The sequence below is a fragment of the Sapajus apella genome, unplaced genomic scaffold, assembly GCF_009761245.1.
Source record: "Sapajus apella isolate SASKATOON/1434 unplaced genomic scaffold, GSC_monkey_1.0 scaffold93, whole genome shotgun sequence".
NCBI lineage: Eukaryota > Metazoa > Chordata > Mammalia > Primates > Cebidae > Sapajus > Sapajus apella.
Genome location: NW_022437033.1, coordinates 6,410,986 through 6,424,741, shown reverse-complemented (window position 1 = coordinate 6,424,741; position 13,756 = coordinate 6,410,986).

The following is a 13,756-nucleotide window of genomic DNA, read 5'->3' as shown; positions in this document are numbered from 1 at the left end:
AATATAAGTCTTTTGCTCCAAACTCAATATATTTCTATCATACCATACTGCTGTAAAAACCCCTATTGCTAGATGTAATTTAAAAGCAGCTCATATATTTGGCTATTCACCTACTCTCAAACTTGAGAATTCTCTGCAAATATTTACCAGTATTAACCCTCCTCATTTCTCAGCCATTCCTGTTTAAATAGTGAGAAGACTAACACTCTCGTCCCTCAATCAGACCTGAGACTCATGATCCAGAGGACAAGGTAGGCAATAGGCTTTTTTTACTTTGGAACGAGTTACTTATTTTCTCTAAGATTTGGTTTTTTAAAAAATTTCTATAATCCGTTTAACAAAATCACCACTATCACATGGGTACTGTGTATGTTGACACTTCTGGTTTCTGTATATAAATCTGGTTTGACTGCTGGCTCTACCTAAATGTAGGCCACACCTTTCCTCATTTGTTTATTGATTGATTCACTCACTGAACATTTATTAAGCATTTACTTTATGTCAGGCAATGGCATGAAGGATTCAGCTGTGAACGAGACTGACACAGCTTTTGCCCTTACAGACGTATAGCCTGCAGAGGTAGATAGGCATGAATCAAGCAATTTCAATGACATATGACAGCTGTTATGATAGGGCAGGAGATGATGCTTGGGACTAGTCTGGCGGTCCAGAAAGACTACTTAGAAGAAGTGATCTGTAAGTTAGTTGAGAAGTTGAGGATGAATGGAAGTTACTAGACAAAAGGGGTAGAAAGTGGGGTCAGGTTAAATATGGTACTTGATATATATGTAGAACTGTGAATGGTGACAAATAACTGCCATCTTCAGCTCTTTCTTCCCCACTTCTTTAGGCCCAAATTTAGCAAAGCACAGCAGCCAAACATTCTTTTCAGCCATGGAACCTTAAGTCATTCAAGCCTATCAACCCCTGGTGTTGTACTTGACCACAGTGGATAAAGTGTAAAGATCAGTGACTGCAGGAAGAAGGTCCTTCCCTTATTGAGAAAGGCTCACCTTTAGCTACATCCATTTAGAGTTTTACACAACTTATATTCACTACATTCTTGTATATTGTTAAAGCCCTCTGCATCTCTTGGATGTTTAAAGGCTTTGCAACCAGTTTGAAGACAACTGTAGACAGGATGGAGATGTGGGCTAACAGTTGAACCATCTGCTAAAAATGGTACCATTTCTCCTGAAATTTTTGATCTGTGTGTATGTGGATAGTGTAGATAAGATGTTAAAAAATCTTTTGATCTCTCTTCTTTGAGTCAGTATTCATTTATTGTAACCTTCATACTTCTGTTTGCTTTTCCTTTTTTTTTTTCCAACTCAAATTTTATCTATGCCCCTAGAAGCAAAAGAGACTAATGTTGACTACAAGGGTAGCCTAGTCAGCAACCAGTATCTTGTCTTGTTAGTGATTTTCCAGAAGCTTAAAACAGCACTGTATGTGTTCTGGGAGCTGACAATGGTTTTAAAAGAAAATAATAAATTGTTTCTGAAATTTTTAAATAGTCTTGAAAAACATCTTTGTTGGTTAAACTGTTAGCCAGGCTTCCTAGATAATTGGTGTGTGTTTTCTCCTTCTGTTGTTTTGTCAGTTGGGTACTTTTCATCTGTAGCTTAATGAGCCTGTGGTGCCTTCATTATGTAGGTCACCCTTCGCACAAAAAGGAATTTATTGATTCTCTGTCCCCTTTGGCTTTTTTCTCAGTAGCTGTGCATTCGTTCTCTTATTCAGTTGTTCATCAAATATTTTTTGGCTCTGTGGAGGTACTGGGAGGCTCCAAGAAGACAAAGACATAGATAGTCCTGTGCCTAAAGGAATCAAAGGAAAAGACACATAGAAACTTAGAACTCATGAGGCAGTGTGGTAAATGGTGCAACAGTGATGCGCATAAATTGCTATGCAAATACAGTTGAGGGATAGTCTTTCAAGATGTCAACAGTCCCTACAGGGGATGAGAAGGTTTGACTCACATTCATTAAGTCACATTGTCTAAGATTTTTAAATAATTCGTGACTGACGGTTGCAGCTCATCTAGAAAGAATATGACCTTTGAGAATTAAAATTGTATTTTGATGGATCCTGTACCCTAAATTCATAGCCATAAGAAATGACTATGATTTTCGACTCTGATCCACCAGCAAAATCTCAGTAACTGGGACACCCTCTCCCTACCTCCTTACTTTCCTTCTCATTCATGAAGTGCCTAAGTGTAACCTGCATCTACAACTTCTCTACTGTTTTGGATGGATTTAGTATAATTTGAGTAATTTTAGGTTTTATCTTTGTTTACTTTCTCCTTTTTGGTTCATTTTGTTTTTCTACTTTGTTAGCTGAATACTTAGTTCATTTTTATATATAGTACTTCTTTAATAATGAAATGTTTTACCTTTGTACATTTTCCTGAATACAGCTTTAGTTATAATCCTGTATGTTTTCATATGAGGTATTTTAATTTGTGTTAAATTATAGAAAATACATAACTTCAATTTTTTTCCTTAAATTTGGTGTTTATCAGAGTGTTCCTTAATTTCTAGGTGGTGAAGTTATGGGGCAATCTTTGAGCTGTTAACTTCTATTTTATTTTTATTGGATTGTTGTCAGACATGTGAAATACATTATATTTAAATGTGTCATATGAAGTACATATTTACATTATGTAAATTTGTTATGTGATTTTTTTAAATTTAAGAGTCTAATTAGGTTTTATTGCGGCCAGATATATGATCAATTTTTATTAATATTCCAATGAAATACGTTGTTGGCATTTGTAGGGTACAAAGGTGTGTCTCTCTGTGTGTGTGTGTGTCTGCATGTGTGTGTATTTGTTACATTGAGTGTTGAAATTATACTATTCAAATACTCTATGGGTTTTGTGGCATGGCCTCTTAACCCACCAATGAGCCAACATTTCTTTTTGTTTTCTGTGTCTTCATAGATGTTTTTGCTTAATGTATTCATGTAATGTTATACTGTCTGTTTCAGAATGATTTAGACTTGTTTCATTAATCTTTGTAGGTTGCGGCTTTTACCATCACAAAATTTCTCTGTCCCTTTTAATATTTTATTTTTTAATTAATATGTATATTATTTTTTATTTGCATTTGCCTGATACAACTTATTACATCCTTTTATTTATTTTATTTCTCTTTAAAATATTAAGTTTTTGAGGTAACTGGAACAGAGTTTAGCTAGATACTCACCTACCCTGGCTTCTCTTCCTTGGGTCAGCAGCTAAATAACATTTTCCAGTTCTCTTGCATCAAGATGGGGCCGTGGGACTGATCTAATCAATAAAATGTTGGATAGAAGTGATGTGTATCACTTAAGTGTTATCCCTAAAGGGTCCCCCATGATCTTCTGTGTTCCCTTTCTCTGTCTTTGCTCATGGGCTGACTAATCTTGGAGGATTCAGCCCTAGTGGAAGACAGACCTAAGGCTGAAGAGAGCATAAGGCTTGCATGGAAAGCTTCAAGCAGAACAGTCAATTGGATTGTGGCATGAATGAATTCTTTTGTTATAGTTTTTAATGTACCTTAATATGGAAAAAGTATGCAATGTTCCAAATTCAAAAGACACAGAAGTGTATACAGTGAAGTATAATTTAGCCTTCCCCCTGGTCTCCCAGATACTGCATTCCCTACAGCAGAGACAGACACAGTCAACAATTTCATGAGTATCTTCCAAGAGAATTGCCTGTTCCTATCAATGTTTCTATTTTGTTATTGAAACACTGACAGTTTCCTATTGATTTGAAGTTTGTGCTTACATATTAATGATACTAGGGCTTTGCTGGTATAGGTAGCTAATATTTTTCTGTTTGTCTTTAAGTGATTTTCTTAAATGCAGAAAGTTTTGATTTATATCTAGTTGAATTTGTCAATCTTTTTTAAATTGAAGTCCACTTTTTATAATAGCTTGCTTATTTGTATCTATATTTATCTATTGTATAAATTTTAAATAGAACAGGCTCCCTCTTCCCCTAAGTCATTTACTTTTCCACTCCCTCATTTCCATCAATACCTTTAAAAACTCATTTACTTTCCCATTCCTGAACACCCTACAGCTCCCCACGCTTTTACCCTGTATCTCCTGGGTTTTTCTGAGATGGTTTGGAATTTTAGTTTCAGACGCTATATATTTTCAGTTAGAAAATGTCCCTTCTGTTTTAAGAATCCTTACAAAACCCTTTTATTAGTTTCCAGTGTTATACTAATTCATTTATATATAATTATAAATATGGTACAATTCACTGTTCAGTGCTGTTTCTTGTACTTGATTCAGGAGAGTTTTGTTTTGATGTCTTATTTGGCTGAAGTACTTCTTTGAGTAAGTTCTTAAACTGCCTTTTGAGTTCTTGCAAGTCTTAAAATACCTTTTCTTTTCCTGTAAGTGAGACCTTGGGCAATACAGGAGTCTAAGATCACAATTCATGTTTCCCAGTAAATTGTAGATGTTGCCGCACTTTATTCTAGCTTCTAGTATTGTTCAGAGGATACTTGACGTTAGTCTGTTTATCTTCTCTTAACCAAAAAAAAAAAAAAAAAAGCCTTTATTGCCGCTTTCAAAAGTATTTGGAGTTCAAAAATTGTATCACAATAGATCCAATTACAGTCAGCCCTCTGCATGCATGGGTTCCACATTGGCAGGTTTAACCAACCTTGTATCAAAAATACTTTAAAAAATAACCAATACAAATAACACTACATGATAAAAATAATATAAATTTAAAAATAGTATACTAAGTATATAGGATTTATATTGTATGAGGTATTGTAAAGAATCTAGTGATGACTTAAAATATATAGGATGGCTGGGTGCGATGGCTTAGACCTGTAATCCCAGCACTTTGGGAAGCCGAGGTGGGTGGATTACTTGAGGTCAGGAGTTTGAGACCAGCCTGACCAACATGGTGAAACCCCATCTCTATTAAAAATACAAAAAAATAGCCAGGTGTGGTGGTGCATGCCTGTAAATCCCAGCTGCTCGAAAGGCTGAGGCAGGAGAATCTCTTGAACTTGGGAGGCGGAGGTTGAAGTGAGACGAGAATTGCACCATTGCACTCCAGCCTGGATGACAGAGTAAGACTCTGTCTCAAAAACAAAAAGAAACAAATAAAAATAAAATGTACGGGAGGAGGTGCACAGGCAATATGCAAATACTATGCCATTTTGTATAAAGGATTTGAGAATCCTCAGATTTGGTTTTCATGTGAGGGTCCTAGAACTAATCCCAAGGATGTTAAGGGATGATTATATGTCATTATTTTATTAAATCTGCCTATGCCTCAGCAAACTCTTAGCATCTCAACATTGAAGTCATTCTTTAGCTCAAGAAAGTTGTTGCTACTATATCATTAATAATTTACTTCCATTTCTTCCTGGTTTTTTTTTTTTTTTTTTTTTTTTTTTTTTTTATGAAGCTCCTGCTAGTCATATCTCAGGTTCTTTGGATCTTTCCTCAGTGTCTTATTTTATTCATTAACTTTTTTTGCTGTGTGCTGTTAGATTTTTCATCTTTTTATCTTCCAAAAAACCAATATAATCTTTCTGAAATGTCAGGTTTTATCGTACAAGACAAAAGTTCAATAGCTTTATTGAGGCATAATTAATACGCAAAAAGCTGTACATATTTACTGTATGTAATTTCATAAGTTGGGACACATCCATATGCCCATGACCCTATCACCACAGTCAAAGAGTGAAGTGATGTTTATATATACCCATCACCACTCAATGTTCCCTTATGCCCTCCTTTTTTGTGATAAAAACACTTAACATGTGATCTACCCTCAGTGAAATTTTTAAGTGCACAATGCAGTGTTGCTAAAGATACATACTATGTTTCATACCAGATATCTAGAACGCACTCACCTTGTATAACCAAACCGTTATACCCATATTAAAAATAACTCCCCACTTTCCCCTTTCCCTAGCCCCTGGCAACTACCAATCAATCGACTGTGTTTCTATGAGTTTGACTATTTTAGATACTCTACATAAGTGAGATTATATAGTATTTTTCCTTGTGTGCCCGACTTATTTCTCTTAGCATAATGTCCTGCAGTTTCATTCATATTGTTACACGTAGCAAGATTCCCTTATTTTTAAGGCTAAATTAATTTCCATTGTATGTTTATAACACATTTCCTTATCTGTTTGTCCACTGAGGAATATTTAGGGTTGTTTCCATGTCTTACGTATAACGAGTAATGCTGCAATTAACATGGGAATGCAGATATCTCTTTCACATTCTGTTTTCAAGTATTTTCAATAATAACCCAGGAGGGATATTGCTGGATCATCTGGTAGTTCTATTTTTAATCTTTTTGGGAACCTCCATACTTTGTTCCACAGAGGCTCTACCATTTCATTTTCTTACAGTGTACAAGAATTTCAATTTCTCCACATCCTCTCCAACACTTGCTATCTTTTGGTTTTTTTATTATAGCCATTCTAACAAGTGTGAGGTGATATCTCATTGTGGTTTTGATTTGCATCGCCCTGATGACTAATGATATTGAGTACATTTTCATATAACCATTTGCCATTTGTATGTCTTCTTTATAGAAATTGGTTTTTAAATCATCTGCTCAGTTTTTGAGTTACTTGCTGTTTTTGCTATTGAGTTTAAGAGTTTCATATATATCTTAGATATTAATCTCTTATCAAGTATATGGTTTGCAAATATTTTCTCCTGTCACCTAGGTCGCCTTTATATTTTGTGATCATTTCCTTTGCTGTACAGAAGCTTTTTAGTTTGATGTTGTCTCACCTGTCTATTTTTTGGTTTTGTTGCTATACTTATGGTGATCATATCCAGGAAATCATTGCCTAGACCAAACTCATGAAACCTTTCTGCTATGTGGTGTTCTAGACACTTTACAGTTTCAGGTCTTATGCTTAAATTTTTAATTCATTTCAAGTTGATTTTTGTGTGTGGTATAAGGTAATGTATTAGGGTTTTCTAAAGGAACTGTACTAATAGGACACATGTATATATGAAGGGGAGTTTATTAGGAGTATTGACTCACATGATCACAAGTTAAAGTCCCACAATAGGCCATCTGCAGGTTGAGAGGGGTAAGGAAGCCTGTCCAAGTCCCAAAACCTCAAAAGTAGGAAAGCCAACAGTGCAGCCTTCAGTCTGTGGCTGAAGGCCCAAGAGCAGCTGGCAAATCACTGGTGTAAGTCCAAAAATCCAAAAGCTGAAGAACTTGGAGTCTCTTGTTCGAGAGCAGGAAGCATCCAACAAAAGAGAAAGATGAAGGCTGGAAGACTCAGCAAGCCTCTTCATTCCACTTTCTTCTGCCTGCTTTATTCTAGCCATGCTGGCAGCTGATTAGATGGTGCCCACCCAGATTGAGGGTGGGTCTGCCTCTTTCAGTCCACTGACTTAAATGTTAATCTCCTTTGGCAACACCTCACAGATGCACCCAGAAACAACACTTTGCATCCTTCAACCCAATCAAGTTGACACTTAATATTAACCGTCACAGATAAAGATCAAGTTGTATTATTTTGCATGTTGACGTCTAGCTCCTTCAGCACATTTTTTTTAAAGAAACTATCCCATTGTAAATTCTTGGCAACCTGTTGAAGATAATTTAATCATACATTCATGGGTTTACTTATGGGCTCTCTAGTCTGTTCCATTGGTCTGCATGTCTGTCTTTATGCTAGTACTATACTGTTTTAATTACTGCAGCTTTTTAATATATTTTGAAATCAGGAAGCATGATGCCTCCAGTTTTGTTCTTTTTGGTCAAGATCATTTTGGCTATTCAGGGTTTATTATGCTTCTACATGAATTGTAGAACTGTTTTCTATTTCCATAAAAAAGAATCCCAGCAGGATTTTGCTAGAAATTGTATTCAGCCTGTTGTTATGGACAGGAATAGCTGGCCTCGCCTAGAACTGCACACAGATGATCCCTTCCCTGCAATAAGTAAATCCACTACGTGAACTAAACTTCACCCTACCTTCATTGCTCAATCTCCTGGGCAACTGTATTTTGTGTCCCATACTCCACTGGAGAGACATGCTTGTTAATCAAGTTTTATCTTGTAGTCAACTAACCTCACAGCTATAAAGCCAATGAAGTTCTACTGCTAATGCTTTTTTTCCAACAGGCTTGATATCTCAGATATTATCATGGATATTTTCTTAGCACCAACATGTATGTTAGGGTTACTTTTAGCTATTGAGTTGGTCCTATGAAGAGTCACCAGGAAGAGAGTATCAAGCACCTGAACTCAGGATGCCCTCTTCTCCAAATGTCTCTCTTCTCTACTTTCATTTTCAACAGCCATTTCTCTGAAAGAGGGAGGAAAGAGAGTAAGGTTGTAGATCCAATGCTCTGCAGTGTCTGTCCCCTAGTCAGTCCACAGGCACTGCTGCCTTATGCTTTCATGGTCTCAGTTCTTATGTTGTTATGAGTGACATACTTTTTTGGAATTTTTTTTTTTATTACAATCCACCATCCCAAGAGGCTTGGCACAATATCCCAAGAGTCCTCAGTGACCCAACACCTTGTGGTACTCAAAATCATCTGTTTTTTCTGATTTCCACTAACCTCCCAATAGTGTGCTTGTTCTGGCTTGGGACCTCATTCTCTGATACACACATTGTTACTTGGAAGGTTGAGGGGGGTGTTCTTATTCTTGGAATGCTAGGGAGACAACTATTTGCCCTTACTCTAGTCAATCAAGATCTCTTTAATGTGCCTATGTGTCTATCAGGTTTAAACAAATTATGATTGGCATATCCTTCTGGACCTCTGGATGTACCCAAATTCAGAGTGAATATTTTGCTTAGGTCCTTGCTTTGGAGGGATTTGCAGGGTTTGCTTGTGCCTTTTGATTTTTCATGCAAGGCATTATACCAGTTACAAGTGCCGTACTACCACCTTGCAGCCACACTGCCCTTTGCCTACTTCAAAGCTGTATGAGTTTTGTTTTTTGATACTAACACTTCCAGTAAACCTGCCCCTTTTATGTATATATACTTGCATCTTTTTTTTAGTTAGTTAAATGCAAATTTGAAGGATATGTTTTTGGAATTTTGCACATATCTTCATGGTGACTACTGTTTTATTATACATTTCTTAAGAGCACAAAACTTACTGTGTCTTTTACACCTTCTCAAAACTTAGTATAATACAATGAATGTTCAAGAAATGGAACTAAAGCAATTTAAATAACAGCACCATGCTTTCTCCCCACTACCAAAAGCTAAGTCACTTTTTTTCTCCAGAAAGATTTACCAGGGTATACATATATAAAAATATTTCACCTTCTATTCATTTATCTATACATATATAAACAAAAAAACTATGTATGCCCTCAGATACACATTTAGGAATTAGAATTAGTTACAAAATATATGTGGGTGGTGAAGAAAAAGACAGTGTAGACACAGACAGACAGACACACACACACACACACACACACACACACACACAGAGGGAGAGGGAGAAAGAGATAATAGCAAATTTGGGCTTAGATTTTGGGAATCACTTTTAATATCCCAAAGTTGTGTTTCTCAAGAGGCTTTTTGAAATTAAGTCTAGGGCAGTCAACAGAAGAGAAGCTGGAAAAAGTCCTAGATTTAGTGCTTTGCTCACAGGATTGGTATTTGAATGCTCAATCTCATCCCTCCTTCATTCATTCTGTTTAACTTGAAATCATTGTGAGCATGGGAGAGATCGCTCAAAGATTTGGTAGTAAGAATTCATTACCTGAATTTCAACATTCTATTTTATGGGAAACATTTTAGTCCTGAGAACTCATGACTTTTTTGTGGCACATAGGGTAAAAGCAAATACTAAGGATCTTGAGCAAAAATATAACACTTTGAATGATGTCATATTGATTTGAACCTGCCTTCTGATGGGAACCACAATTACCACATAACTAGGAAACTATTAATTATAAATTGTTTTAAAAATTACATGGGCTGAAATAGTCTTAGAAACAAAATAATTTATCTTAATGAGGGGTGCCATGGGAGTAGCCCTACAACCATCTGACTGTAGCATAGCTTGACTATAATATCTGATAAGGTTCTGCCATGTCAGAAAATGAGACCTCAATACCACCACCACCAAACCCTTCATCTGTAAGAATGAAAAATCATGTTACGGTAGACAGCTTCTCAGTCCGGAGTTACTGTTTTTTTCTAAATGATTTTGGAGAAATACCATCTGGAAATTAAATTTAGAAACCATTCGATTACTATGATATTTACAAAAATTTGAAATAATAAAAAAATCCAATAATTTGAAAACGTTTGGTTTAAGCTATCAAGCTATTTTTTGCACAGGACTCAGTGTCTGGAAATAGTTGTCCTTTGCATATCGATTTCATAATTAAAGTATAAGGAGGCCTTTTTTGGAATGTTTGTTATGGAGATTGGAAGACAAAACAAACTAGCTGTTCAAACATTTTTTGAAGAATTGAATCTCAGTTTTGTAAATGTGTTTTGAGGTTGCTTGTATCTGGTTCACTCACTTGGAGACATGCACAATTATTTGAACAAATTAAACATTAAAATCGTTTTGTGAGTGCTGTAGTAATTGCTCACAATCAGTGTTTCTCAAAACATACTTCATAATAATGATATGATATGAGTCTTACCTTTGAAACCATAAAAATGTATCATGTTCCTTCTTGGGAGTAGGACCAAAGATGAATAATTCATTGATATGTTTTTATTTTCTTTTTTTTCCCTGCATTGTGTTGTAATGGTTATAGTGTAGAAGTCAAGAATCACTTTTCTCGAGAAGTAACACGTTCAGCAGTGTTTGTGGCTCATGAAAGCTGAGTTGGCACAAATATGCCTGCCCTATTAAAGAAAAAGGCTCGTGATACTTTCCTTTCCAATTCAAGTTTTCAGATGAATGCTTTTGGAGAGCACAGGCCTCCTCGTTTCTCTGCTGCCTTCAGTTCATTGACTTGCACATGCCAGGTGCACCATAAATATTTGTTGAATGAGTGTTAAGTCTACTACTAGTCTTTGGCTGTCCACTTCGTGCCAGGCACAGCACTAAATATTTTACTTGCATTGTCTTATTTACTGTTTGTATTTGTATCACTCTCCTTTCACAGATGAGCAAATTGAGGCATGGATAAGTGATGTGCCTAATGTCACAAAGCTAGAAGGTAGATGAGAATCAAACCAATGTCTTGCTGACCCCGTAGCCTGTGATCACTGAGGTATACTCCTTTCCCAAATGAATGTATGAATGAATCAATGGATTCATTTATCACTGCATTGTTTTGAAGCTTCTTAATTACCACTGCCTGGAACATTTAGCATATTCAAGTCTCTCTGAATGGATACCAGGATGAAAAAACTGGGCAGTTAGAGTTTTGTATTCTGACAAAGCACCTTAGAATGCAGTCTTCATTTGAATGCTTTGCATTTTATTGTGGAGTTGGCCTTGAGGAGACTTTCTGAGGAGATACAGGCCTGCAAGCCTGAGAGCAGCAGTGTTTGAAGAACCATATTCAAAAGGTTTTCCCTCTCAGATGTTGTTCAGGAACTGGCAAGTTTTAGAGATTTGCCCTCATCTACTTAGCTGCTTTTCTGTATGAAAAGACAACATACTTCAGCTGCTGTGAAAATCATTTGGATTATATTGAAGGTCTTAGTTCCTGTTAAAGTATTTTCTGATACTTCTCTGGAGGGTAGCTGTTGGCTGAATCTATTGATTTACTGAGCTCTGAAGCTGATGCCCAGTTCCTGGACTTAGAAATGTCAGAAGACATTGACCCCAAGAATATCCACTTTAACAGATGTAATTATGTTTAGGATTCATTCTTGGGCTGCTCTGCATATTTCAAGTAACTTGCCCTGCTGATGCATCAACCTGACCAGTTCATCAGGTAAACATATCGCTTATTTAACATCATGAAAATTCAGGCTGTAATAGATAAATGTCCCATGGTGAAAAAAAAAAAAAAATCACGGAGACGTTCATAAGCCCTCTCATCATTTTCTTCTAGACTCAAAATTTGTGCTGCTTTCTCTGTTTTGTTGTCAGCTAATAGTCACCTCATTCTTCTAGGTGCCCTAGTGCTAAGCTGAGATGTTTTATCGTTTCTCATGCCCACTGGTCCTCTGGATCAAAGCTCCAATGTCAGATGGATTTTGCATGCACGATATCACTAACATTTATTACTTTCCACCTTCACTGGTCTAGACCACTGTAATTGCTCCTCTGGGCTACTACAAAAGCCTTCTAATGGGACTCTTGTTAAGCTTGTAGCTATTCGTAAAGCCTGTTATTCATAGTGAGGCATGATCTGATCTTTCTAAAATAAAAATTGGATATTGTTGCTGGTCCACTTAAAGGACTTCAATGCCTTCCTATTGTACAGATGATGCAGTGAAAACGAATACTGTGACATTTCAAGTATCCATAGTCTGGCTCCAATTCACCTTTGGGGTTTTGTTTCCTGATGCTGTTTCTCCCACACTCTGCACTCAAGCAGTAGGTGAGGTGGGCAGTGCAACAATTTTGGAATTATAAAACCTGCCTGAGCTATTTTTGAACCTGAGCTATTTATCATTATTGCCATTTATCAAGCCTATGATTTTGAGTCACCTAATGTTCCTTAGCCTCTCTGTTCTCATCTGTAACAGTGTGGATAAAGAATATACTGCAAAGTTTATTGGGATTGATTCAATGAGATAATGTATGCGTATAAAGATATTAATATTAAAGATATTAATATTATACATGAGATATTAATATCTCATGTATACAGTTGACTCTTAAGCTATGTGAAGGTTAGCGGTGCTGACTTAATGCACAATTGAAAATCTATAACTTTTGACTCCCCCACAACTTAGCTGTTAATAGCCTTCTGTTGACTGGAAGCCTTGCCAATGACATATCAGCCCAGTAATACATATTTCATATGTTGTATGTATTATATACTGTATTCTTATAAAGCAAACTAGAGAAAAAATGTTAAGAAAATTATGAGAAGAAAAAGCTATATTTACTACTCATTAAGTGAAACTGGACCACCACAAAATTCTTAATCCTTATCATCTTCACATTGAATAGATGAAAAAGGAAGCGGAGTTGGTCTTGCTGTCTCAGGGATAGTAAAGGTAGAAGAAAATTCATATGTAAGTGGATTTGTGCAGTTCAAACACATATTGTTCAAGGGCCAACTGTATTTCAGTGTGATCCTATTCTGCCTCATGTAGTAAGTATTGTAATTTTTATTTTCTCTATGTTGTAAATGCTGTAGCAGCCATGGTTATGTCCTGTATATTTCATATAACATTTAATGATCTCTGACACACGACTGTTATTTAAAAGTGTGAAATGAAGTTGATTTGAAATAAACTGACAGCTTAGTAATGTAATATCTGTTACTAACTTTCTGAATAACAAAGTATGAGTTACTCAGTGGAATGTTTATGTGTATATATAAATGTCAAATGTTTTGCTCATTAACCAAAATATAATAAATAGACAATTTCTAAACTCTCCCTGATATCAAGTACCCATAATTTTGGCCATGATTTGAGATCTAGTGGCTTATTATTTGAAAAATGAGTCCATTCTGAGAATACAATAATAACAAATACCGCCATTTCTCTCCCAGTGCAAATTAATTACTCTCTGCAGGTGTACCTCCATTTATACAATAAACCAATTTCAGCATAGTCTGCAAATATTTATAGAATGGTTCATAATTTAAATGCTGAGGGCCTGCTGGAAACAT